At 52.4% G+C, this 27,036-nt stretch overlaps 1 protein-coding gene and 1 long non-coding RNA gene across 2 annotated transcripts in view; one reads left to right on the forward strand and one right to left on the reverse strand.

Annotated features, from left to right (window-relative positions):
• Positions 1-27,036, reverse strand: part of GABBR2 (gamma-aminobutyric acid type B receptor subunit 2) — a 329,379-nt gene that overhangs the window by 23,047 nt on the left and 279,296 nt on the right. The gene's annotated exons all lie outside the window — the stretch shown is intronic.
• LOC123820196 lies at positions 4,192-6,207 on the forward strand. Its single transcript, XR_006785907.1, has 3 exons — positions 4,192-4,218; positions 4,690-4,844; positions 5,661-6,207. It is a non-coding gene; the product is annotated as an uncharacterized LOC123820196 (long non-coding RNA).

Raw genomic sequence — 27,036 nt, forward strand, 5'->3', positions numbered from 1 at the left:
AGAGAGTCCCGCCCAGTGCTGGCCTCTGCAGACGTGGCGGCAATGGCCTGGGCATCTATGAGTTGCTCTCAGAGGTTGTGGATCAACCTCTGCTGGGGACACAGAACTACATCTGTGTCTTGGTGGGGCTGTCTGTGATGAAGCCCTCAGCAGCATCCTGTACTACTTTAGAAGGCACCACTGGCCTTAAACAAGGCCGGATCTCCAGGCATCATGGAGGACCCCCATCCCGCTCTTGGGGCATGGGAAGGGGGACCTACTACGGAGGAGTGGAGGGCCCCTGGCTGTACCTGCCCATCCCATTCACCCTGCTTCTACTGTGGGCCAGCCGTGCAGCCCAGAGCCAGTGAGCACAGGGCGCTGCCCCCTACAGATGCCAAGCTGGGTCTCACCTCAGGGCCTGAGACAAGACTACAGGCCCACCTCCCCGCCCGGCTGTGGACTACGGCCTCTCTGCTGGCCTAAGAATGTTTCCCTTGCTCTCCAGACTGACCTACAAGCAAGCTCAACCTGCTTTTCTCTTTGTTTTTGTTCCTTACTTGCTGCTCACCTCATTCATTCATTCATTCATTCCCTCATTTAATATGTAACTACCAAGCACTGCCATTTGCCGGTAGCATTCTGGGCACGGGGAAGGCAGCAATCTCGGGCTGACGAGAGCCTTGTCCTCATGGGTCTTCCATTCTAGTACGATCAGGGTAATTCCATGAGAGGCAGCCCCGGAGGGAGAATGGGTGGACTTCCCCAATCACAGCCACCCTAAGGACACCAAGAAATGCCTGTCACGAATGACGACGATGATAGAGCGGCAAGCTCTATACCTGTTATCCTGTCAAAGCCTCACAAGAATCCTTGGCATGTACTCATTTTACAAATGAGGAAACTGAGGCACAGAGCAGTTAAGTAACTTGCCCCAAATCTCCAGCTAGAAAGTGTTAGAGCTGAAATTCAAACCCAGGTCTGTCTGACTCTCAAACCAGTGTTCTTTTCTCCCTCGCCATGTGCTTTTCCTAACTCACCTTGCCGCTCTCAAAGCATCCTGTCAAATTTGAAGCAGACAGTGGGTACAAAGCTGCTCCTTAAACTGTGAGGTGCTGCTCGTGGGAGGAATGACTTAATTGCTAAATGTTCAACAGAGGCCTGCCCTGAAGCCCCTGGAGCTCTGGGGAGGTTGTGCTTTGGTGCTGCCGGCTGAATTTCAGCCGATAAAATGCTCTTCCCGCAGGATGGGGCTAGACAGGGCGCAGCACCCAGCAGGGAGGCCACGCCTGCCTGTGGTGGCCAGAGGCTGCAAGTGCTGGCACCTGACTCCTGGTCCAGCTGCTGCTGCTCAGCGGGAGGCATACAGAAGCTGCTGGGGGAAGGGCTCCCCCATCTGTGCATTGACGGGAGAGCAGCTGGCCTGAGAGTCCCTCTGCATAATGCAATTACTCACAATGTAGGTCAGTGGCCCCTGCAAACATCCTGCTTTGTCAGGCTGCACAAACGACATGCAGGGGGGTTTGGGCGTGGCTTGAGGCGTGGAGTCCTAAAAGGTCAGAGGCCGGGGTCCTGGTATAGACTTGCTTGGTGACCCTGGTCAAGTCCCCACCTTTTTCTAGACCCTAGTTACTCATTTGCAGAGTGAGCCCATGGGTTAATTTACGGTATAGTTAATGTGAGCCTGCACAGTGGAGGGAGGGCTGGATTTGTCCTACACTGATCCACTGAGAAAAAAATCAGTACTTCTGTGCTACCGTGTGCTGCGCACTCTGCTCCATGCTGGGGCCCAGGTGTACAGGACGGATGGGGGGCTTGCCCTGCCGAAGGGTGCATTCCAGTGGGGGCACAGAGGACTAATGGACCACACGGTCCGGCTAAGGTAGGGCGGTGATACGCGTGCCTGAAGAGAGGTGCAAGGTGCTTTGAGGGGTGCTAGTGGGGGACCGATTTCAGATTTCGGGTCAGGGAGTCTGGGGATGCTCTTCTGCAGCAGCAACACTCAGCCTGAGACCTGAATAGTGAGAATCTAGGGGGCGCCCACTCCTAGGAGGGGGAACAGCAAGTGGGAAGGGCCCGAAATGGTGAAGACTTGGGCGTATTTAAGGAACCAGCGGGCGGCCGGCGTGGCTGGAGTGTGAGAAGTGAGGGGCCAGCACAGCAACCGCCCAGGGAGCTTGTTAACAGGCGGCAGGGTCAGCGGGTCTGGATGCGGCGACAGTCCAAACACGCTCCCAGGTGACACCGAGGCCGCCGGTCTAGGAGACAAGCCGTAAAGGATCTGAAACAGCAGGGTGACATTTGGTCCTCACCCAGCAGATCTTTGGTGAAGAGGGAAGATGCCTTTGTCACTCGCACACCCCTGACACAGGGTGACAGCTTAGCACAAGGTCAGACTCCACACGCCTGTCTGTGTTCTGACCCCGGCCTGGACCCCGTGGTGCGGTGCTCGTGTGAGTGCTGTGGGGGCTGGCCGGGGCAGTCGGGGCTGGGCAGGGGGCTGAGGCGTCCAGGAGGGGGGCATGAAGGGTGCCGTGAGCCCCCCCGTGACAGTGGGGCTCCTTGCCTTCCCTGCTGTCACTGCTCAGGGGTCGCAGGTTCTTGAGCCCCGGCCGGCCAGCACTTCTCTGAAGAGGGGGTTCCTTCCACCTCCTGACCAGGTCCCGGAAGCTGGCTCTCAAGCTTGTTCCCTGGGCCATTCCTGCTTTTTTGTTTTAATTTCAAATTTGATTTTTGAAATATATGGTAGGTGAGGATATGTGTGTCTCATCAATGGGATGGTGGGGGAGGGGAGGATGTCTAAGCTTTGGGCTGCGTTTCAGAGTCTTGAGATGCTTCTCTTTTCCTGGGAAGGCAGGTGAGTGGACACAGTGGACACTCACTCTTTGGCGGGGGGGAAGGCAGGGGAGCCCCATCAAGGCTGCCTGGGTGGGGAGGGGAAAGGGCACGTGATTCAATCCGAGTGGGTCACTCACCAGCTGGGTGACTTTGAACACACCTCTAAGCCATTCTGAACCCTGATTTCCTCGCCTGCACCCTCCCAGCATTGGCGATCAAAGGCGGTAACCGGTGTGTTTACCGGGCTTCAGAGAGCAGGAAGCCTGCTCCCCGAGTGTAACCGTCATTATCTCCGACTGCGGAGGGGCGGCGCAGAGCTCGGAGCTGCCAGGCGCCTTCCCGGTCCCTCTGGGGCCGGGCTGCTTATCTCAACCGCAGCAGCCCCTCGTCTCTGAGGCAGCAACGCTAGAAGCTGTCATTTCAGGGTAAGGATTTTTTTTTTTTGAATGTTTGATTATGAGTTAGAGGGAATGTTTTCAGAATCCCAGATCCGGTAGGGACCTGTGAGATCACTAACCAGGGTTTCTCAACGGGGGCACTTGGGGCACTGCTTTCCTTGGGGCGGGGCACGGTTTTTTGCAGTGAGGAACTCTCCTGTTCAGTGCAGGGCACTCAGAGCCTCTGGCACTTGGGCACTCAACGCCAGGAAAGTCCTCTGGTCCCTGTGACTCCCCATCTCCCAACACTGAGAGGACTGTGCACTAGTCCACGTCCTACTTTTATAGATGGAGAAACAGGCCCAGGAAAGGACTCCGGCAGGTGGGTGGCTGAGTGGAGATCCAGATGCGGGTGTCCCGACCTGGGCCCACACCCTGTGCACTGGACCTCGCTGCGGGGTGGCACGGGAGGGGCCAGCCTCACAGGCTGCTCACCAGCCAACGTTTATCGGGACCTAACAGTTTTCGGGCACTGGGTACCGCTGCATCAGCTCTCCAGAGCTGGCTGGGGCCGCCCTCTGGCTCTTGGACCTATCCAGTCTGCCGTGCTGTGCACCCTGCCCAGGTGCATGGGGGGGCGGCTTCCAGAGCAGCAGGTGTGGGGTCCAAAGCTGCTCGCCTGATGTTTTAAGGAGGGGAGATGAGGCGGGAGAGGTGGCCAGGCCCTGGTTGAGAAGGGCAAGGAAACCGTGCTCCACATTAGGGTGCCAGTGGGCCAGCAGACCCCTGCCTGGTCCTGTTCAGAGAGGCATCCTGAATTTGACCTTGGAACTTCTGTGGTTGTATAAGGGTCAGAGCTGGGGTGGAGATCCTCTCAGGGAAGTTCAGGGCTGACCAGTGCAGCAGTGGGCCCAAACATCCGTAGCTCTTTGCAGCTCACAAGTCTACACACTGGGATTTCTCTTGGATTTTGACCTCAGGGCAGACTGATGAAGGAGCCAGGAATGTTGCACCCACATTACAGGTGAGGAAACAGGCTCAGAGAGGACAAGGGACTGGCTTAAGGTGACACAGTGAATCAGAGGCAAAGTCACACCAGACAGACCTCTTTCCTGCAAAGCGGGTGGGGTTTGCGTCTCAACTTCTTTTGTCATTCCCTTTCCTGTGGCCGGGCTCTGTCCCCGCCCTGTGGAGGTGGGCCTTCAGGGGCACTCCTATTCTTCTTGGGCCTGTGTCAGGGGTTGGGGGAGGGGAGGGGGAGGATGGGGGGCAAGCCAGGAGCAGGAGGAGTTCAGGAGCTCAGGAATTTGTAGGGACTGTGGATAAATGCAAAGCCAGGAGGTGCTAGGTCATGGGGAGGGGGGGTGACGTGGCAGGGGAGGCGCTTTCCCAGGGTGCATTGTGAATGGGGCAACGGACCCACCACTTCCTGGGCACCTTAGCACCTCAAACCCAGGTGATTTCATCTGCACACCCAGATTGCTGGCTTCTTTAGGCAACGAGACACTGGGGAGCACGGGGCCTGCCGCAGGAGCTGGGCGTGTCTGCCTCCCTCCGGCGTCGGGGCTGCCTGTCCAGCGAGTCTCCAGTCCTTGTGCCGGAGTCACGGGATATTGCGGGAGAGCTTTTAATTTCAAGGACCTTTTTGAAGTAAGTGTGATAGCTCTTTTTCTGAAGTTGGTGAAAGGGCTGGGGAAAGACTAAGTGGGTACTTTGAATGGCTGATGTGAGAAAGGCACCCAGACACACTTCAGTGCTGGAGAAGATGCAGCTGGGGGAGAATTCACTTCAGGGACAGCCAGACTCTGGTGGGACTTGCCACAGGCACCAAGTATTCAGAGGGGGGAGCAAAGCACTGCGGGAGCCAGGAGAGGGAGGAGGGAGGAGAGAACCAGGAGGAGAGGAGAGAGGCTGGGAGAAGGAAGGAAGCTGGTTGGGCCACGTGGTCCTTCCCCTCAGGCTTCCGCACCTTCTGGAAGTTCTGCTAAAACTCAGGAAATGCCAGTGCCTGATGAGCGAGAGGGGCATGCTGGGAACCCGGCAAAGGGCCTCAGACTCGCCCTGGGTGACGTGAGGCAGGAGAGAGACGGCGCCTGTGAGCCAGGAACTGGGCCACGCCTGCAGGAGAGGCTGGGAAAGGGCCAACGTCTCTAGCAGGCCCAGGGCATTCGGGGTCTCTCCACCTGGGGGAGTTGAGGCAATTCTTCCCGGGTCTCAAAACCCATGAGGCCCCACATGCCATTGGGACGTGACGAAATATGGGTTCACTATTCCCTTGGTCACCCGATTTTTATAGAAGCGGCATTATTGAGGGGAATGGTTTGGTAGCCAACCTCGGGCAAGACCTTTCCCCTCGGAGGCCCCTCAAGTGCCAATATCCGGTGATTCCACGGTGGTAACCGCAGACAGAAGCCCGTGCCTCCCGGGCTCAGCTCCTGAAGTCTGGTTTTCGCCCACCCTCCGCAGGACAGGGTGCCTGGACCCCTCATGCCGGACCTGGCCGGGCAGAAGCCTGCAGGACTGTGTTTCCCAGGGTGCACATGGGAATGCCTGGGGCTAAACCACCTCCACCCTGAGAGCAGAGCAACGCTTTCTTCCTGCAGCCCCGGACCCGCCTGACCCTTCACAGCTCCGTGTCTGGCCAGCGGGTGGAGGAGGGAGGGTCCCACGGCTGGGCCTCAGAGGAGGCTTGGGGGCCCTGACCCAGGCGGGCAGGGGATCCACAGAACAACCAACGGAGAGTAGAGAGAGACACGAGAGGTTGAAGGGGAACCTGCGTCCCTCAGATGCCGATACAATACAGTGAGAGTCTGAGATATTAATGAAGCCTTGAGAATGAACAAGAACAAGAGCTGGACGAGGGAATAGTCACTTGGTCCCTCGGTAACGGGACCCCACATACTATTCCCATCCTCGACTCCCCTCCCCCGACCCCATCTGTGGCCAGGGACCCTTACTGTCCCTGGTCCTGGGACACCCTTTCTGACACCCACCCACTCCTCCACCTCTGAAACCTTCCCAGCTCCTCTTGCCCCACCCCTCTGAGGCCCCAGGGACTCCTGCCTCTCTTTTTGGGGAGGACCACTGCCCTCCTGTTGCATATCTCTGTGTTCAATTTTTTGCCCTCCCTCTCCTCCCCGCGATCCCCCCCCGCCCATTTATAGAATGCTACATGCCAGATTCCAGGCTAAGCACACACACTGTCCCATTTCATCCAGACAATCGCCATGGGAGTGGGCTCCAATACAGCCATGGGACTTGAACCCAGGACCCCTGAACCTTGGCTTCACACCACAAGTCTAGAACGGCCCAGCCTGAGGACCTCCCAGCCCAGACCTCAGGGCAGCTGAGCTGGTGCTTCCCAGCCCTGGCTGGCTATGCCCGTGGCGTGTCTCTCGCCATCCTCTCACAGGGGCTGCAGCTAGCTCAGTGCCTGGCCTGGCTGGTGGCTCACGGCGACTTCCTGCTGTCAAGCTCAAGTCCGGCTTGGTGTGAAATGGGAGGCGACAGAACTAGGGTGTGAAGACGCCCTAAGTCAGAAAGCAGGAGCATGGGGGACCCCGGACAGAGCTACTAGAGTCCACCACTGTTATGCATGTGTACTCAATTTTACGGTTTTCAACACTGTTAGATCTGCCTAATAGCCCTAGGAGTTGAGTACGGCCATCGGCCTCATGTCCATTTTGCACAGAGAACACTGGGCCCAGGAAGAGGCTGTAATTCACCCAAGGTCACACAGCAAGAAACCTGAGGACCTGGCACTTGAGCCTGCTGTCCTGACCCCTAGCCCAGGACCCTTTCTGTTGTTGGGACTCCTCCCTGGAACTCTGGGTAATTCTGGGAGTCCCAGCTCAGCAAGGACACAGGAAGCTGGCTGCCTGAACGAGCCTCAAGTGTTCCCTCTCAAGTTCCCTGCTGCAGCTCAGATTTTAGTTTGCCCTTGGCGAAAAGGCAGCAGGGCAACACCACAGCACCCTGGTGTAACGGGCAGCCGCTGGCGTTGCCTCTGGCCCGGGGCTCTGACCCAGGTCTGCCTCGAGCTCCCTCTGAGCTCCAGGTTCTCCTCCGAGAAACGCTGGAGTCACCTACCTGCTTTGAGGGTTGTTCTGAGTATTGAGCGAGAACCCCAAAGACAAAAGACAACACAGCCCAGACACATACCCACCCGCAGTAATGTGTGTAAGAACAATGCGTCCATTTCATTTGCCTGTTGTCATTCAGAGAGGCAAGCGGGCTGGGAGCCCCAAAAGTGCAGTGTTGCAAAGCCTGTTCCAAAACAAGATGCTGTAATCGGTGCTGCTGCCACCGCTGGCTGTGCGTGGGAGTCCCTGGGAGGCTACAGGCCCCGGAGAGCCTGCGTGCCCCTTCGGTCTGTGTGCCCCCTTCTTTCTCCGTGTTCCTGGCCAGTATCCTTGTGCCTCACCAGGGCCTTCTCCTCCACACCAGCGATGGAGTTTCCAGTGTGAGTGTGATGCTCCAACCCATCACCATTCAGAGCTCTTCCTACCTCCTCTCACACACACCCGTCAACAACAAATACATAAACATTTATGTCAATACATATAAAATACCTCTGCAGGCCACAGTACTCAGCTATTCTACTTTGTGCAGTCAGAGAACTTCTGGGCTTGAAGAGATTCACTCAGGCATCTTCTTCCACTTCCCTTCCTCCGTGAGCAGCCCCTGCCAAGAGCTTGTCCAGTCTTCCTTTGCTCAGCTCTGGTGATGAGACACTCACTACCTCCTAAGGAAGCCCAGTTCATTTTGGGATGGTTCAGACTAAAATGTGAATGTTCTTCCTCATCCTAAGCTGAAATCTGTCCCACCAGAACTTCCCCCGCGGGTCTCAGCTGTGCCTTCTGGGGCCCTGCAGGCTGCGGCTCGTCCCTGGACCCCAGGACAGCCCCTCTGAAGCTTAGAGATGGTGATCGTGCCCCTCTGAGCCTTCTCTTTGCTGGGTCCACATCAATCCTTCCTACACGGCACAGTTTCTTCTTATTCTTTCCCCATCCTGGCCACACTTCATCTTGTCACTATTTCTACAGGGTCCGGGCCCATATGAAAATACAAGTCTCCAAGAGGATCCGAGGAGGGCAAGAGTAGTGTCCCTTCCCCATGCCTAGAGCCTTATGCAGCTGAGTTATTAACCCTGACCTTGGTTGTTTGGCAGCCAAACCACATAGTGGAGCTTGGCAATGCACACGGTCGCTGCCCACATTTAAGGGAATCTTGGTGCTTGGGGGACACCCACTCCACATACCCTGTGAGGCGGGACCCCTGAGAGAAAGGCGGCAGTGCCCTGTCACCCCTCATGGCACCCCAGGGTCTCCTGTTCCATGCAGGATGTGCCACCAGGTGCGCGGTTCCAGAAACAGGCCACCAAAGACTGCTGCTGGGTGGCCTTCGTGGTTTCACCAAAAAAATATAAAAGGCCCAACTTAGACGGGGGGTGTGGGCAATCAGAGACAAGACAGGGCTGGGGAATAAGGACTGGAACGGAGATTTACGGAGAACTGGAGCTGCATGTTTTCCTGTGAACCAAAGATGGGACGTGGTTTCGGCCCGGCTGAAAGTGAGCACGTAATCACCTCCAATGTTAACATTTTCCACATATGTGATCACACGTGCTCCCTAATAACCTCATGCCAGGTGGACAGGAAGTATCAGCCCTGCCTTAGCGATGAGGAGACTGAGGCTCAGAGAGGTTCAGTGGACACATCAAGGGGAGTGAAGGAGTAGCTGCCTGAGGTTGGTGCTCCCCAGCCCCTTTACAGTGGGCGGGGGGCCACATGACTCATTCTGGCCAATGGGCTATGGGAGGAAGTGACATCTGACCTTTGTGGGCTAAAGCCTAGAAGAATTGTCACAAGATCTGTGTGCTGCCTCATGTTCAGTCCCAGATCACTGAGCTGCCTCATGGAAGATGGTTCCCCTGGAAACCACCTGGATTTACAAGCAGACTTTGCATGAGAGAGAAATAGATCTTTGATGCAGTTTGCTGCTGAGAGTTAGGGGTTCTTTGTTACTGCAGCTTGGCCCAGCCTATCCTGACTAATAGAGAAGGGCAATTCCATTTGTGTTTATGTTATTACATGTCGAGCACTGTGCTAAGGACTTTGCGCATGCCCCCTCAGGCAGTCCTGAAGCTGTGAGAGAGGGATTATTCTTTCTCTTTACTGCACAGGAAAATGCAGACATAGAGACATGCAGCCGCTTGCCCAGGGTCACAGAGCCACTAAGGTGTGGCCTGGGACCCGACTGTGGGTCTGTCTGGTTGGAAAGCCTCGATGCACTCTGGTGACTTGCAGAAACAGATGGCTGTTGTGTTCCAGCACCCTGCTGGGCTAAGCACTTCCTCTGGAGACGGAAGAACGCATGGACTGCTTTCCCATTCAGATTTTACGCCTGAGTAAAATCCTTGTGCTCTGATTTATTATAGCAACACTGATTTTCCAATTTTAAGACAACAATGCAGTTTGAAAGAGAATGGAAAGAAAACACGGAAACATTTGAAACCTTGGTTTAGATTCTTGTTTCCTTTTGCTTGAACCATTCGGGGCCTGCCTCCTTGCCACACCCCCACCCCACCTCTGGTCTCCCCACAGCCTGCCAGAGCACCTTTCTAAACACAGTCTAAGCAAGTCCTTCCTGCTGAAAACCCGACAAGGCCCCTCAACCCCTCCAGCAGCGCTTCCTAAATTAGACTCCACATTAGAATATGCCCATGTTGTCAACATGCACCCAGAGAAAGGGTTCTGTGGCCAAAGAAGGTTTGGAAATGCTAGTTAATGATTTTAGTTAAACTAGTAATCGCAGAACTCTCCAGAGCGTTTGCCGTGCCAAAGCCCAAGAAGCAGATGTGTAGTTTCTGGGATTTAAAAAAACTTTCAGACCATGAAATGCCCCCATTCTCTTTTATTTTGGGACAGTGAATGGGATTAATAGTGCACGTCATGTTTTCGTGCTTTGGGGGATGTTGGTTTTTAGGATGAAGTCTCAAATTCTCAGCTTAACACTCAAGTGCTCCCAGGATTTGGTCCCAGGTCACCCTCCAGCCTTGTCTGGCGAAGCCCCATCCCCGTCGGCCTCGCGGTTCAGCTACTCTACCCCGAGCCCGAGCCCGAGCCCCAGCCCCATCCCCAGGCCCCACCCCGCCCCCCACACCTTCCTGCTCATTCACCCCCCAGTCCTAGGTTGTGGGGCTCTCCGCGCTACGACCCGGAGAGAAGACAAGGGCTGAGGAACAACGTCAGAAACCTAACACGAAGCGCCTCTGTTCGGGAGAATGTTAGCGAACACCCCACCGGCGGCGCAGCTGCAACGGAAACGGGAATGACGACTGCATGGCTAATCGAAAGCCACGTGTTTACCGAGGCTCGAAGAATCCCTTTTAGAAATGGAAGCCGGGCGTGCACGTGCAGACGCGCGAGGCAGGACGCGCGCGCACTGGGAACAAAGAGCGCCGGGATGCGCCGGGCAGAGCCAGAGACACCGACGTAATTAATAAAGTAATTAACATGCACAGGAAACGCAAACGCTGCCAGGAGGCTGATAAGAGAGGGTTTTTTTAAAAAAATGAACAGCGTAGCAGGTTAGGGAAATGAAGTTTTGCGTTTCTTTTTTATCGCAGACCCCCAAACTCCTCTATGAGGAATAGACAGGTCTTGACTTACTGCACGAACACTGACGAGGCTGGGGCCAGGATTCGCGGTTGACGCCCTCTCTGGCAAAATAAACAGCGCAGGCAGCTAATCAGCCAGCCCGGCGCCGAGGACGTGGGGAGGTGCTTAGGCCACGATGGGAGACCTTTGTACTAGGTGGTGAGGTCCACGGCAAGGCCCTGTTGTGAGACTGCCTGAGCTCTAGTCCCAGCTCTGCCCCTTACAATGATGGGTCCTGCGGGAACCATCTAACCTCCTTGCTGCCACCTGTGAAATGGGACTAAACATCGTCCCTCTTCACAATTTTGAGGACTGAATAGTCCTCGTTGCACAGACAGACACGTGGGAAGCCTACGCTGGCGCCTGGCCCAAGCAAGCAGCTCAGACAGCAGGGTAAGCTGGTACTCCCGTGTTCCCCCATGGCAACCACCCTAGAAAAAGCTCCCTGCCCTGGCTGGCGTGGATCAGTGGACTGAGTGCTGGCCTGTCCACCAGAGGGTCACAGGTTCGATTCCCAGGCAGGGCACATGCCTGGGCTGCAGGCCACATCCCCAGGTTGCAGGCCACATCTCCAGTAGGGGGTACGAGAGAAGCAATCACACGTTGATGTTTCTCTCCCTTTCTCCCTCCCTTCCCCTCTCTCTAAAAATAAAATCTGAAAAAAAAAAGAAAAAGAAAAAGCTCCCTCATGACATGTACATGCCGAAAGTGTCTCCCAGTCCTCACTAAGGAAGGTGGACCAAACTTGCGCCCCCCGTGCCGTGTCTCTGTGGCTGGTTCCCAGGCATTTCAGGGGAGGGCAGAAGGTGGAACAGGCATCTGAGGGAGCCATCTAAAGGTAGTTCATCATCCGTCTCGGGCTCTGGGGTTTCAGAGGAGTCTGTGCCTCAGTTTCCCCGTCAGAGAAATGAAGGGTCTGCTTGGGTCATTTCAGGCTCTGAAACTCTGAGTTAACCCTGGTCCCTCACACAGGCCACTGTTAAGACGGCAGAAATGACCCCCTGGGAGGCTCCCTCGCTCCCCCTCCTCCTTGGCTGTCGTCCAGCTCCATTCCTGGCACCAAGGTCCTCCTGGGCCCTCACGGTGGAAGCTGCAGGGTCGTGGGGCTGCGGAACCTCTCCCACCAACACGTGCACTCGCCCTGAACCCCCGGGCTTAGGCCTCTGCCTGTCTCACCGCCCCTTGGGGGTCACGCTCTCTGGCCCTCCTTGCACCATCTCCCCAGCCTGTCCCTCCCCCACAGAGGTCTGTCTCCCCACCCCAACTTTTCACCTTTCTTAAATTTTTGTGAAAACCTACCCGCCCCCCCGCCCCGGGCCCTGCAAACAGCACAACTAAATAGTACAGTGAATACTTGAGCACTCTCCTCCAGGAGCCAACAATTGCTAACATTTTGCCATGTCTCCTCTCTCTCTAAAATGTGTGTGCGCACACACACACACACACACACACACACTCCCTGCCCTGACTGTAAACCATGTGAAAGTAAATCTCAGATTCCATGATACTTTGGCATAACCACAATATTATCTAGAAAAGTAACAATGCTATAATATTATCTGATAACCACAGTGAACTTTGATGAAGAGCTCCTTATGATATTCAGCTGTTGAAATTCCTTTAATGGCCCCCAAATGCCTCCAGGTTAAGGTCTCATCTCCCCTGAACCCTGAACCTACTTTCTACCCACAAGTGCACAGATTCAACAAATTCCTGATCTCTTCCCAGACATGTCCTGCATTTCCTGCTCAAGAGTTTTCATCTGCCTGCAATGCCACTGCCTCTGATATCTTCTTGAGGTTGTGTCTATCACTTAAAGCTCAGCTAAACCTCTGTGTTGTCCAAGGAACATTCTAAAGTCTTTCTTGATGAAATGTATCTTTCTTTTCATAACTCAGTAACATGTGAAAAGCTAGTGTGATGACATATGTCATATATGGAGGAAGACAGAGACAAAAGATTTACAGAGAAGTGGAACTAATCCCTGATCAAGCTGTGCCTGAAATCCAGATTACCTCTGGACCCTTACAGAATGCCCATGCATTCCCTCTACTGTGCACTCCAGTTGGAATTACTTGCAGCCAAAAACATCCTAATGAATACTGTCGGGATGAGTGCTGACAGTTGTGTAGCTTTCCAAAGCTCTGAAGCAGCAGTAGAGAAATACAAGGCCTGGTGAGCCAGGTGCACTGCATGCTTGCTGTTCCCGAGAGCTTTCGCCCTGCCTCCCGCCCTGGCTTTGGAAGGCCCTGCACCTGCAATGCTCTCAGGTACTCTCGCCTGTTGTCTTTAAAATTGAGGCAAAATTCTCAAAATGAAATTCTCCATGTTAACTACTATATTTTGCCCTGTATAATGCGCTCCCATGTATAATGCACACCCATGTTTTTGGCCCAAACTTTCAGGGAAACGACCTTCTGTTTTAATTTTTAAATTCAATTATTTATTTATATTTAGAGACTTGCTTTTTTATATACTGCAAAGGAATTTTACCATTTACTTTTGAACTTATTATGGTATAAGAAACTTTACGTAACAAATAATTACAAAACATAAGAACAGATAAAAGGTATTGTAGGTACTATCCATGTATAATGTGCATCCTTATTTTTCCCTCAAAAATTTGGGCAAAAAAGTACACACTATACCCAGCAAAATGCGGTACTTCAAAGTGTAGAGTCAGTGGTTTTGAGTATACTCACAACGTTGTCCAACCATCACCACTGTCTAGTTCCGCACTGTTTTCACTGCTCCCAAAAGAAACCCCATTCCTCTCAGCAGTCACTCCCACTCCCCTTGCCCAGCCCCTAAGCCCCTAACTCTCCGTCTCCACGGGCTTGCCTCCTTTGGACGTCCCACACACACGGAATCGGGCCATGTGGGGCCTTGCCGTGTCTGGCTTCTTTCACTGAACGTAATGTTTTTAAGTTTCATCTCTATAGTAGCACGTACTGGAACGTCATTCTTCTTTATGGCTAAATCACGTTCTGTTGTCCAGATAGACCACGTGTTCCTTACCCACCCATCAGCTGGTACTTGTTGGGTTGTTTCCACTTTTTTGGCTATTGTGAATAATGCTGCTGTGAGCGTTTGCACAGTTTCATTTCTCTCGAGTGCATACCTAGGAGTGGAATTACAGGTCACATAGTAACTGCTCAACTTCTTGAGGAACTTGCAGAGTGTTTGCACAGCTCCTGTTTTCTTCAACTACCCAAATCCTCCTGGTTCTTCCAAGACTCGGGTTGGGGGGAGAAGTCCCTTCCCCCTGTTCTTTGTGAAACATTTCTTAAGGAAGGATGAGTAGCCACCTGCCCTGTGACCCTTAGGGTTAGAGCTGAACTATTCCAGCACCTACCACCTGCACTGACATCACCAACTGATACATCTGTCCCCCTGGACCGGGACAGTCCCGAGAACAAGGATTGTGTCTTCCCAACTGCTGTGGCCCCAGCATCTGGCACACAGAGGCTGCCCAGCCAATGAGGGTTTGGTGAATGAACGGAATGGCACGTGTCTCTAGCGGTCTCAATCTACAGCTGAGCTCAGAAGGGCTTCTTCCTGTCAGAGGGCAGGCTGTGCTGAGAGCCTCCTGGATGTGGGAGTGAAGGCATGTGGGTAGAGCAGAAGGGGCAGCATCATCAGAAGGCATGGGGGAGGGGGAGGGGGATCCACCTGCATGGATGGGGTTTAACCACACGGGCTTAAGTCCAGAGACTGCCTTGGAATGAGCCACATGAGACTGATCCAACTGGCTTATGCCAGAGGGGGAAAGCAAGGACGATAAACACGGACAGAAAACAGGATGTCAGATCACAGACAGGTGCTTGAGATAATACAGTGACAGGCCTCACGCTGGGGTAGAGCTCCGCTATTTACGAAGCAATTTCCCTCCTGTTATTTCATTTGAGAGTCAGCATGCAGCATGGAAGGAACATGGCTTTGGGGAGCAGCCAGTCTGGCCCAGAGCCCCTGAGCCCCACTTGCTACCTGTGTGGTCAGAAGCCCATCACTTGGTTCCGTGCACCTCCAGGTGCTCACCGGCAAAATGGGAACAGAACTCTCTCTGCTCAAGGCAACTGTGAGGGTTAAATAAGTGGGGTTGGCGGAAGCGCATTGGAAGGTGTAAATCTACCCCACTCACAGCACTGCTCCCCAAGACCTCCCTGGGAGGCTGGCAAGGTAATTAATTTCCGTGTGGAGTCAGGAAGTTCTGAGCCGGCAATGGAAGCCACCATGATCGAACTCATATGTGTCAGGCTTAGTGCAAAGCATTTGAACATCTCACCACAGTCAGTGCTCATGATGAGCCTGTGAGGGAGGAATGCATTTTTCCTTAAGGGCACTGGGGTCAGGGAGGGTGAGTCACTCATCCAAGGTCACACAGCTGGGAGGTGGCAGAGTATGGATCAGAACCTTAGACTGCAATGTTTATGGCCACTCCATCCTTCTCCCAAAGCTCACAAAAGTGCAAGAGCCTGGCGGGTGAATGCATTCCATTTCTTGGCATGGGGATGCATTTCCAGAAACCTGCCATATATTCTTAATAATTGGTATGAACACACAATCTCTCCTCAGCCGGCTTCCTGTCTGCTGGGAGACGCAGATAAGAGAGAGAGAGATGAGCGGACACAGGAAAACCTCCATACCTGCTGGTAGAGCTCACTGCAGCACAGAGTTGCCCTTCTTGAGTTAATTCTCTGAGCCTTCTGTGTTTCACTCATGTAAGAAAACGACTTCCTGGATGAAAAATTAAAGCGCTATGTGTGGATGTTCCTCGTCTCGCTCTGGCAATGACGGCTCACAGGAGTGGGGCCTGCAGCTTGTGTCTGGGAGTCAGATTTGATTCCTCTGCGACTCCTGGGCCCGAGTTGGTCTTGGGGGGGGGGTCCTGGGACATGGAGTCAGACACAGGAAAATAGCAAGATGGGGGACCAGCTCTGAGGGGGCTCAGAGGCTGGGGGCCAATGTCCCGATAATAAATGATGCTTCATGGAACAGCTAACATTCATTGCACACTCTGGACACGCTGGGCACGGGGTATGTCTTCTACAGGCACTGTCCCTGCTAGTCCTCCCTAAAGCCCCAAGCAATGGAAGTTGACTCATGCACAGTTCCGGAAGCCAGAAGTCTGAATCAAGGTGGCCCAGGGCCCTGCTCCCTCCGAAGGCTCCAGGGGAGAACCCTGTGCCTCCACCAGCTTCTTGCAGCTCCAGGTGTGCCTTGGCTGGTGGCTGCATCACTACAGTCTCTGCTGCCATCTTCAGTGGCCTTCTCCTCTGTGTCTTATAAGGATGCTTGTCCTTCGATTTAGGGCCGATGGAGGTAATTCAGATGATTTTATCTTAAGCTCTTTAACTGTATCTGCAAAGACCTCTGTTCTAGATAAGACCGCAGTCCCAGGTTCCAGGGGTAGGGACGTGCACACCTCCTTCAGGGGCTCACAGTTCGGCCCGCTGCACGTATCTGACTTCACACAGTCAGTGGCTCGGCTGGGATCTGAAGCTAAGCCTAACTCACGCGTCCATTTGCTTGGCCACTGTGGGCTAAGTGCTGCCTATGGGTGACTATGGGCATGTTATTTAACCCCTCTGTGCCTCAGTTTCCTCATTTTTAGACCGAAAACAGAAGTGGTAACTACTGCATGGGGCTGTGGTGAGGATTCAGTGACTTCACAAGGGAAGGCACTGGGAACCACGTCTGGCACAGAGCATGCACTCAGCAAAAGCCGCCGCTATTATTATTTTGCTACTGTCATTACCGAGACCACACAGCTTCGCCGGAATCCTGGATGCGGGCGGAGCAGACCTGCTACTGGGGGTGAGGCTGGACTGGGGTGCGGTGCTCGCAGATATAATTTGTTGGGTTTGAATACCTGCTCGTAAGTGCTTCCCTCTTATGCAACACCAAGCAGATACAGATATGAAAGAGGTTTAAACATTTATGAGGGAACAGTACGCTTAATGGAAGCTAATCGTTTTGAAAGCATCAATGAAGAGAACGTTTCTTTAAGACAAAACCAAGTAAAACACAGAATCGATGTGGAAAAAAGCAGGAAGTACGAAGAGGCCAGTGGACCGATCTCAGCTGAATCATTTCCCAGTCATCTAACACCGCGTGGCCTGGCTAGCGACAGTTCCCACGTGGAGCAAGGTTGTCTCGGGCCTGTCAGTTTAGTTCTCCAGCCTTGGTTTCCTCCTCTCTAAGGTGGAGGTGTCAAGGTGCTCTGTAAACTGTGCCCGCTGTAGAAATGGGAGGCACTCTCACTATCACAGTGTGTGTTTGCCAACTGTCGAGTGCCTGTGCCCAAGCCGGATAGATCTGGGGGTGGGGTCCCAGTCTGGAGACGGGCAGGGCAGTGGTGGGCTGGGCACTGAGAGGTGGGCAACCCCAGAGATGATGGTGCTGCTCCTGAGCTCCTGGGGGGGTGCCCACAGTTTGTCCCAGTGTCCTCGGAACTGACTTGAGCATCTCTAAGTCATGTTAAGCATTCCATCCCATGTCAAGGTCAAAATGACTCTGTACTGAAGTTCCATCCACTGTCACTTTAGGGAGAGCCTCCAACGGCAGAAGATAGTGAACATCCTACCAAGTGGCCGGCGGCTCCGTTTCAGAGCCACTGCGGGCGCTGGGGTGCCCGGACACAGCGGTTCCCTGGCCTGAACCTGCAGGGCAGCCTCGCCAGCCCGCCTGCAGCTCTGGGCTGGCACGCGCTCACCCTGTGCCTCTCCGCTGCGATGAACAGCGCTGCAGAAACACAAATCTCGTCGCTTTCCCTCCTTTCCTACTCTTCGCTCTCTGTCTTCCATCGGGGAAACAATTATTCAAAGGATGATGTAAGGATTTTCAAAAAAACATCGGACTGGAGGGGCTCGTTCAGCTCTGCGGGGTCTGCACGTGGGACCTTCCCAGGGGACCCTGTCTCTGAGTTTGCATGTCATTTGTCGCCATCACGTTCTCCAGCTGGGGGTCGGGGTGAGGGTTGGCAGGGCACCATGTGGACTTCAGGTTTCTTGGATTCAGGCTTTTCTTCTCTTACCTTTTAACCTCCCAGGTATTGTCCCAGGTCTGTTTCTAACTTTGGTATCCAAAGTGCAGGCCTGGGCCCTCCCTAGAGACTGGTGAAGGTGTGGTCCAGGAAGTGGCAACCCTGGTTACATAATGGAACCCATGGCAACCTAGAAAAAGTTGCCATGTCCAGGCCTCTCTCCAAACCAATTAAATCAGAACATGTGTGTGTGTGTGTGTGTGTGTGACCCGCATACAGATATTTTACAAAAGATCTCTTCTAGGTGATGCAGCCAGGATTGAGGACCTCAAACCTTGACTATCTTTAAACTCATTTAAAAACCTTCCTGTCTTTAAAATATTACTTTTCTTTTCAGATTCAACATATTCACCCACTAATTTAAGCCAGCTGCTGGGCAACTGCCTCACTTGGTCAGAGGTGGTCAATGCTAATGACAACCATGACGTGGAAGCTTGTTCATTAGTTCATCCATCCACCCATGCACACACGCATGCATTCCTTTGCTCGTCACTCACTTCTCCACTCAAACTACATACATGAGCACCTACTCTGTGCCTGCCAGGCTATGCTAGGCTATGGCGATGAGGCACCGAGCAAGACAGACAAGGCCCCAAGTTCATGGTGCTCACGCTCCAGTGGAGGAGGACAGACGCCGGATGAGAGCAGGAGGAGTAAAGGGTGTGATGGAGAAACGGGGCGGAGAGATGGGATGTTAGAAGCCAGCCAGGACTCTGATATTGTTAACATAGAAATTCTCCCCAACTGATCTACAAATTCAGTGCCGCCCCTGTGGAAACCCCAAGGCCTTTTTTTTTTGCGGACATGGAACCACTGATCCTGTAAGTCATCTGGAATTTCGAGGGACCCCAAATAGCCAGAACAATACTGAAAAGGACCTAAGATGGAGGACTCACACTTCCCAATTTCAAATCTTATCAAAAGCTACAGCCATCAGGACAGGCTGGTGTTGGCTTAGGACAGGCACGTGGACTGACGGGATGGAATCGGGAGGCCAGAAGTAAACCAGGCATCAATGCTCAGCTGATTTTCAGTAGGTGTTAGAAGAGGATTCAATGAGGGAAGAACATTCTTTTCAACAAATGGTGCTTTAGCAACTGGATATCCACATGCAAAGGAATGCATTAGTACCACTACCTTAAACTGTGTACAAAAATTAACAGCATTTACCAAACACCTAAATATAAAAGCTACTATTATATAACTCAGAAGAAAACCCAAGTGTAATAAACCTTCATAACCTGGATCAGGTAATGATTACTTAGCTATGATACCTAAAGCACAAACAACCAAAGAAAAAAAGAGACACATTAAAGTTCATCAAAATTAAACGTGTGTGTATGTGTCACCGGATACCACTGAGAAGGTAAAAAGACAACTCAGAATGGGAGAAAATATTTGTGCATCCCGTATCTGACAAGGGTCTAGTCTCCAGAATATATAAATAACTCTCACAACTCAACAACAAAAAGACAAACGATTCAACTAAAAACACGCAAAGGGCTTGAAAAGACATTCCTCCAAAGCAGATCAACAGATGGCCAATCAGCACGTGAGAAGATGCTCTACACCCTCAGTCACCGCTCGGCATTCTCCTCGAAGCACAACGGGATGCCACCTCACACTTGACCGATGGCTACAACCAGAAGGCAGAGAAACAGTAAGTACTGGTGACAGTGCAGAGTCGCTGGAACCCTCATACATAGTGGGTGGGGATGCGAAGTGGTGGGGCCCTGTTAGTAGTTCCTAAAAATGTTAAACAGTGTTACCTCATGATATAGCAATTACATATATGTGTGTATACACACACACACACACCCCCCCTCCAAGAGAACGGAGAACATATATCCACACAGAAATCTGTACGTGCATGCTCATAGCAGCATTATTAACAGTAGTGGAACTCAAGAAGTGAAAACAACCCAAGTGCCCATCAAGTGATGAATGGCTTAAACAAAACGTGGTATATTAACACCAGGGAATATTACTCAGCCATGAAAAGGAACGGAGTACTGATAAATGATACAAGGTGGAGGAACCTTCAAAACATTGCAGGTGAAGGAAGCCAGAGCCAAAAATCTCCATATATTTGTATGACTTCCTTGATATGAAATACCCAGAATAGGCAAATCCAAAGAGACATAAAGTAGATTTGTGGTTGTTAGGGGCTGAAGGAAAGGGGATGTGAGGATGCTTTTCAGGGTGATAAAAATGTTATGGAATTATATATATAGTGTGGATGGCTGCACAACCTTGTGAATATACTAAGATCCACTGTATTGTACACTTTAAAACTCTGAGTTTTATGGTATGTGAATCACACCTCAAAAAGAGGAAAGATCGCTTTGCTGTGTGCGAGTGGTTTGGGAGGGGCAATGAGTGGGGGCAGGGAGCCTGCTTAGAAAGTTTGGTAACAGCAACAGTAAACAACAAGAAGCAATAAGGCAATGGCTTAAACAGTAAAGGCTGCTGTTTATCTTCATCAAACCTCTCATCCACTGTGTGTCAAGTGCAACTGTAGCTCATAGCGCCCCCTTCTGGATGCCAGATGATGAGGGATGGTGGTGCTCTGGGCCTCAGGAGTCACAGCGGAGATGGCAGAGGCAGTGATGGATCGGGACAGGACCGGCGGTAGGGTCTGCAGGACTAGGACAGAGCTTCTCAGAGAATACCCCACTGATCCAATAAGCTGGCTCTATGGCTTGATTTATTCAAGTGTTCAGCTAATATTATTTACTGAGTGTGTACTACAGGCCAGGCGCTTTTCCAGGTGCTGGGGATACAGCAGTAAGTAAAATGCAGCCACCCCTCTCCCCAAGTTCTCATGACGCTCACTTTCTAGTGGGTGTGGTAGTGTTTGTGACGGCAGGACGTTAGATGGACTTTTTGCTACAGAACACTTACGGCTGAGCATCGATACCTGCTTCTCTCTCCCCTCTGGGCATGTTGTAGGACACTCTTCCTGGCCCCACTGAACTCATGCATGGAGAGCTGGCTTGTTCGGGCCACTGAAATATGAGTGGAAGTGACATGTGACACTTTGGAGTGGAAACGTTCCAAGTCAGTGTGCGCTTTGCCATGCCCGCTTTCCCTTTGCCACAGAAACCGTCCCAGAAGGCCCCACCAGCTACTTCTTGGAGTTAGCATGCCATGTGCAAAAGCTACAGCTGACCCTCCATGCACACATGTTATGATGAGTAAAGAATTTTTATTGTTTCAATCCACTGAATTTCTCTTCGTGTGTTGTTACCACAGCAAAACAGCACCGCCTGACTAGTCCACGTTCCCTCTCACTTTTTTTACTTCTGCGGGACATGAAATCCAAACTGAACCCCAGTTCATGCTTTAGAAAAGTAATGCCAGTACCTCAGCACAGTAACTCAAACTTAACACTGCGCACCCACAGTCATAGGCCATGGAGAAGGTGCTGTCGGCAGCAGCCTACTCCGCGTGTGCCCACTGGACTGAGGTCCTCAAGGGAGCCTCGGTGCAGCGGCCCGTGGATGCTGAGGGAGCACAGCACCTGGCTGATGCACTGTGTCTGAAGAGGTAGACTGGTTGGAATTCCCCCACAAAGACAAGAGGGGAAGTCTCTGTGGGTGCCACTGCCTGTGTTTCTGCTGATACAGATGGATGTGTGGAGCCTTCATCAAAGTGTACAGCTGTCTTCGCTCAAGAACTGGCATGGCTTTGCCAGGACACACACCAGTCACATGGTGCCAGGACCACACACCATGTTCCATGGACTTCAGAGTTTCTAGTCAACAGCCCAGCCGCTGCAGAGCGCCGGACAGGAGAGACCGGAGTGTCCCACCTCAGGGCTGTCCCTCGGTGCCCACGGTGGTGCTGTGTCTTTTGTGTCCTGAGGGGCCTCTAGAGCCCAAGCACCTCCCAAAGGCACAAGGGACAGCAACACGGAACATGAAATAAAACTCAATCACTCACGTCTCGGACACGAGGCGACCCGGAGGCACGGCCGTGGCTGGCGAAGCTCGGGCTGAGCTGGGACCATTGCCAGAAAGCGAATATCTGTGGACATCCTTAAACTGTCTCTCTGGCACATCATTCCAATTAAACCTCACCTAGCGTTCTCATTTTAATAACTTAATCTGGAGATCACATCTTGCTTCCTCTCCCCGAGGGCCCGAGGCAGCACACAGTAAAAGCCCAAACACACAGGACAGTCAGAGAAATAAAGACACAGATCAGCAGCAGAGATAACCCTCCAGGAACCTGAGATAAGACGGTCATTGTCCTGCGTGTTGAATTTGGCTCCGGTTTTCTGGCAGCCACAGTTAGAAAGAAAGCAGAGTGGCTTATTCAGTTACGACTGCCTGGCTGCCTGGCTGAAGGAAGGAAGGAGACACAGGTTCAAGGAGGGCACAAAGCCCGTTTCCTGGTGCTAAATTCCGCTAGGATTTATCTTGCAGACCTTTATTTCAGGGGCACTAAGTCACAACCCGAACAACAATCCTTTGCAGCAGATGATGAATCATTGTTCAATTGGCAGCTTTAGCCCCATAAGTGGGCCCTTGATAAAAGGTGAGGGCGGTAGTATCAAACTGAACTGCAACTCGGCAGAGACAGTTCTTGAAGGATCGGCTGAATGGGCCCAGACAGATGGGTCGAAGTTGGACATATGGCGGCATGGGGAGAGCGTTCCAGGCTGAGGGAACAATTTACTCAATAAATATTTACTTAGCATGTACTCTGAGCCAGGCCTTGTCAGTGGGTGCTGGGGACACAGATGGCCTTGGCCTTTGAGGTCGTGGACCGGGGGGCCAGCTGCATAGACAGGTAATTACCAGTGGTGTGGCCAGATGAGGGGGCAAACAGGGTGAGCTGGGGGCCCGGGCAGACACACCAGAGGCAGCCTATAGGTCTGAAGCCTCCCGGAGAAGATGCTTCTGAGCTGCCTCTTGAAGGTCAAGTAGGAATTTTTTGCATGAAGACGGCACGTTGGGGTGGGAAGGAGGGTGTTCTGGGCAGAGAGGACAGCACACACAAAGGCCTGGAGGAAGGGAGAGCACGCTGGCGTGAAACGCAACAGCTCAGGATGGCTGAGCACCAGGAGTGAGGAAGGGGGCCGGGAGATGAGGCCGGGGAGGGGAAAGGGGCCAAGATCCCCGCGGGCCACCCGAACCGCTGTGCGTGTGCTTCCCCCTCTAGGACACGGGGAGAATTTCAAACAGGAGAAGGATATGATCACTGCTTCAGATGGCGCAGCCCTTTCCTCAAAGGAGGTGGTCAAGCTACCAGGGTGGCCCTCAGCTAACAGACCCATCGGGGGTCCTCACTGAGTCCCACCGCCCTGCCTGGGGCATGGTCTGCAGCTGGCCCGGGCCCCAGCCTGGCCATCCAGGACTCCATGGATGACTACGCATGACAAAGGCCTGTCCCACTGTCCAGGGCTGGCATCTGGAGTTCGACCCTTAGCATCAAAGCCTCGGGCCACAGGCTGCCTGTGAGCAGCCCACAGGGCGGAGTGGACCTTGACCTTCAGCACTTGTCCCACCCCGGCCATTCTGACAGTCTCTTCATTTCAGAATGAACAGTAGGCGATGGGGCTCAGACACGCTTTATAAAACCCCAGATGTTTCTAGAAAGTATCTGCTTTTGGATTTTTTAGAGCAACTGTAGAGGGAGTTAGAAGATAACAGTTAAGCTTATTTACAACTCTATATATTTGTCTCTTCCAATACCTGTTTCCATAGAAACAACAGGAATAAGCCACCAGTTCAAAGCCAAGTGCAGTCCATGACTTCCAAAGCCCCCATTTACTTCCACCAAAAAACAAAAAAGGATGGTAACAGCACGGAATGTGGAGGGAAGTTTGAAATACTCCCTGGTCCCACACTGCCCTTCGCTTGGTGACTGCCCCAGCGGGCAGATGGCCGCAGAGCCCCAGCGTGCAGGCAGTGCTGCAGGCGGGCTGCTTGGCAGCCTGTGGAGATGGCCTCCCACCATTGCTGTGAGCGAACACCACACTCGGCTCCGTGGGTGAGCGCACGGCACAAAATCCCGCCTCCTTCACAGCCTGCCTGGGAAGGGGGCGGGGGACGGCGTCGGGGAGGGCAGGCTGCCTTGTGGCTGCCCTGTGGCTCTCCTGGGTGTGCAGCGTTCATGACCTAGAGTGCCGTCCACCATTTTTTCTCCATTTCAACATCATCCCAGAATGGTCAAGTGGAGCACTAGGAGGTGGCCTGGGCTAGAAGGCAGGCTTGGGGAAAAAAAAAAAAAACACCCTCCCACCTCGGTTCACAGGCTGTCTTCACACCATCAGATGCACCGCTTTTAGTTTTGGGGAAATTAACTCAAATTATTTTCCTTTAAAAGCAAAAAAAGCCCCGGATGGGTGTGTGTGTATGCACACATAAACAACTGTGTCAACTCCTGTTCATCTTACTTGATCTGAAAACAGCACTTGACACACTTCATCAAAACTTTCTCCTTGAGACACTTTCTTCATTTGGTTTCCTGGACACCAAACTCTTCTGATTTTTTCTTCTTATCTCCGTGGCTGTCCTCACTGGTCCTCTTTGATGTCTCCCCCCGACCTCCCCAACCCCCACACACTGGCGTGACTGAAGTGCCCCTGGTCCCTGTCTCTCCTCCATCTATACGGCCCCTGCCACCATCCCCTCCAAGGCTTCCCGTCTCATCTCTGTTGACAGTGTGTGAGCTCCCATCCCCAGCCCACACCTCCTGCTGAACTCCAGACCTGCACGTTCAACACCTCCTCACTTGTTGCTACTAGCAGAGGAGGTGCTCAAAAAAGGAGAATTCTTCCCCCAAGAAAACAAATTATATTTTAAAACTCTCTTCACATGCTTGGCAGATTTATCCCCACCTGCTACATACAGAATGCAGACACATCGAACCTGCTCATCAGACTCCGTAGAGCAGAGGAAGGAAAGGCTGAGACGCAGTGAGGGAGCGCCGAGCACAAGCGTGGGGCCGAGCCATGTGCGGGGCCCCTGTCGGTCCCCACCTTGCTCTAGGGCCTCTGTCTCCGGAGTCTTCTCCTTCCTCCTCCAAGCTTCCCTGGTGCGTGGACTGCTCTCTCTCCCGCGCTCCTGCCCACGGATGGCTCCCCGTCCTGGCCACCTCCTTCCTTTCTGACACCACTTCCAAGTCCCCTTCCCTGGCTTCTGCCCTTGTTCCCATCCTCGCTTCAGGGTTCCTAGGGCCCCAGTCAGGACATCTTCACTTCTCACTGCACCTCTCCCTGGGGGCCCACCCTCACTCCCTCAGCTCCCACCCTCAGTGTGCTGACTGCCCCTCCCCCAAGTCTCTATCTCGCAGACCCTGTGCCCAATCTTCCAAGCCCCTCTGCTCAGAAATGAAGCCCTCCTGTTCCCTCCCAAGCCCGCTCCTCATTCCGCACCCAGCCTCAGGGAAGAGATCCTCCGTCCGACAGCCAGTCAGAGCTCTGGGCATTGCCCTCGCTGCCTCCCTGTCCCTCCCCCTCGGCGTCTGTCATTCGCCACACCTTGTCACGTCTGTTCACTTGCCATCTCTCAAATCCACCTGCTTCTCTTTGTTCCCATTGCAACTGCCCTGCTTGAAGGTGCCACCGGCGCCTGCCTGGGCGACTATGAACACCATCGCTGGGCCCCAGCCTCGTGCTCCATCTGTTCCCACCCGCAGCCAGGGAAAGTCTGATCGTGTCACCTTCCTGATGAATTGTCTTTAATTTTGAGGTTTTAACTTCTCTGCTTAGCACACAAGGTCCCTAACAACCGGGCTCTGCCCGTACCATCTTTGCTCTTCCCGTCACTTCCCCAAAGGCACCCTTGGCTGTGGCTGGCAAAGCTATTTGGTATATATATGGTCTTCAAGGAACAATGAGGTACTGACTTCATGCTTAGTAGTGAGACATCAGATGCTTCCCCTAAAACTGGAAACAAGGCGAGGATGTCCCTTCCCACCACTGCTATTCAACATGGTGCTGGAAGTCCCAGCCAATACAAAAATAAGACCAGAAAGGAAATAAAAGGTATACAGATTGGGAAGGAAGAAATAAAATTGTTTGCAGATGACTGTTTGTGTAGAAAGTCCCAAAGAACCAAGAAAATCCCTCCAGGAACTAGCAAGTAATTACAACAAGGTGGTAGAGAATAGCAGCTTAATACACAAATGTCAATTGCTTTCCTATATACCAGAAATGAGCAATTGGAATTTGAACTTAAAAACATAATGCCATTTATATTAGCACCAAAACCAAAATTACTTAGGTATAAATCTAACGAAATGTGTGTAAGATCTGTGTGCGGAAATCTACAAAACTCTGATGAAATAAATCAAAGTAGATCTATTTAAATGGAAAGGTATTTGATGTTCACAGCTAGGAAGACTCAATACGGCGTTGTTAAGATGTCTTTCCTCCCAGCATGGTCTCCTGAGATTCGATGCAATCCCAATCAAACAGCAAGTTGCTTTGTGGATATCAACAAACTGATTCTAAAGTTTACACGAAGAGGCGAAGGCTAAGAACAGTGAACACAATGTTGAAGAACAAAAGTCAGAGGACTCTGACACTACTCAACTTCGAGACTTACTAGGAAACTACAGTAACTGAGACAGCGTGGTGTCAGCGAAACAGAATAAAGAGCCCCGAAAGTGACCCATGAAACTACAGGTAACCGATCTATGCCAGGGATGCAAAGGCAATCCGATGGAGGACAGTATTGGGTGACCCGAAAAGTTCGTGTGTTTTTTCCTGTAAAATACAAGATGTTCTTCATTTTCACCAATAACTTTATTGATTTGGTTACCTTGAGTATGTCGGTTAGCTCCCACATGATCATTCTCAATTAACATCTTGATTTGATTGCTATCAGCTTCCACTGGCCTACCTGACCGTGAGCACCTCTCCCTGGCCGTGGAGCATTGTCCAGGGAGGAAGCTCCAGCACGAGACTTCACAAACCTCTTTCGGCACATTTGATCAAGTCACAGCACCTTCTCCGTACACTGTAAAAATCTTTTGTTTTTCTTTTGCGTTTCGTTGTGTTTTTACCTTTCTTGAAATAATGAAGCATAATATGCTGAAAGTGTTGTGCATTTTCTTCCATCTTCAGTATTTAAATGGCTATACAAACATTCACCAGCTTGGATAAGCTTTAAAATGCACA

The sequence above is a fragment of the Phyllostomus hastatus genome, unplaced genomic scaffold (genome assembly GCF_019186645.2).
Source record: "Phyllostomus hastatus isolate PE091 unplaced genomic scaffold, TTU_PhHast_1.1 phas_contig_34, whole genome shotgun sequence".
Taxonomy (NCBI): Eukaryota; Metazoa; Chordata; class Mammalia; order Chiroptera; family Phyllostomidae; genus Phyllostomus; species Phyllostomus hastatus.